This window comes from Amphimedon queenslandica, unplaced genomic scaffold (genome assembly GCF_000090795.2).
Source record: "Amphimedon queenslandica unplaced genomic scaffold, v1.1 AMPQUscaffold_13375, whole genome shotgun sequence".
Classification (NCBI taxonomy): domain Eukaryota; kingdom Metazoa; phylum Porifera; class Demospongiae; order Haplosclerida; family Niphatidae; genus Amphimedon; species Amphimedon queenslandica.
Window position 1 is genome coordinate 2,736 of NW_003546389.1, and position 1,578 is coordinate 4,313.

A 1,578-nucleotide genomic window follows, 5' to 3' on the forward strand; every position below is an offset into this window, starting at 1 on the left:
TGTGTTTCAAAGCAAAGATGTGGATAATGAACCATTGATGAAAATTGGAGCAAGCATGAGAGAAAAGTTATGAAAAAAGAACAAAGGGTGTCATAATTTTTAAGAATTATGCACATGCATTGAACAATATTAAAACTAAACTCACTGTATTTTACATCTATACAGGCTGAAATAGTAAAGTTTGTTTTAATAATATTTTGAAAAGCAATAAAAGTGCAGGAGTGTGGGGGTTGATTTGAGGTCATGCTGTAGATAGCACAGCTGCTAATCCTGCTATATTTTCCCATACATCACAAGCAGTCTCTCAAAAGAATGACTATATTGCTACATGCATGCATGGTTAACCCAAATTGGCATGCCCCAAAACTTAAATTTTTAAATCAAAATTGAGTCAATTAAAGTTTTTATGTGGTAAAAAATCAAAATTTTGGAGATGGACTATAGTCAATGGCAATGGTCTTAGCATAATTTGTCAGATACCCAATTGCATGAAAGTTTGTAATTGAAAATACATAGGTTGTGTTTAGGACATCAATTTTTGCTTTAAATCAGGTAAAGCTTGCATTTACACATAAATATGCATACTTAACCAGAACACTTCAGCAAAGAGCTCTACTATTTATACAATGAAGTCAAATAGTGTAAAGTAAGACTCAAACTTCTACATGGCATTAGGGCATCTATCAGAACAAGGTGTAACAAGAGTATCAATGTAAAACTATTCTTAAAATTGTTTTCCCACGTTGCACGCACAACATAGTACTGCAGTCTGAGAATCTCAATATACCATGTAAAGTACAAGGGTCATGTGAGTATAAGAGTGGGATGATGGAAAATGATACACTCCCTCAACCCATGATAATCCTGTCACTCCCTTTGGTTTGATATTGTAATAATGAAATTTTGACTTTTATGACAATGACAAACACTACAGTGACTGCATAAAGGATTCTGTGCACATAATTACACATGAATAATCTGTTTCTATTAGATACAGTATCCACGGTGCAATCTATTGGTAGCAGCAATGCCACTATGCCTGCTCAAAGTGAAAGTGCCCTAAGTAAGTATTATAAGTCTAATTTATCACAATAATTTAATATTTATAGCCATAGAAGATGCTAAAAAGGAATATACAGTTTTAAAAAAAGCTATCATGTTTGGCCAAACAAAATGAGAAGACTTGGGGCTGAACTTAAGTCTACTGATGACACGGCTAGATGCCATTGGAGAAAGTGGTGATGCCTTCAAGCACTTGAAGAAGACTATAAAAGCATGGCTAGAGGGTGCAGACAATGCTAAAAGTAGAACATGGCAGACTTTGATAGATGCTGTGAAGGAAGCAGGAGATTGTGCAGCTGCTGAAAGAATACCTGGAATACTGAAATCCATGAGTTAAACTGATTGAAATTTTTTTGGCAGAGTGTTGCCAGCTCAGTAATAATAGCTAGTGTTATAAAGTGTGTAGTGTATTATGTAACATTACATTCTATAGTATTTTTGAGGTTAAGCTGTTGTTTACCATTACAAAGCAATATTGATTATAGATATGCCAAAATAAGGGAACTAACAATAATT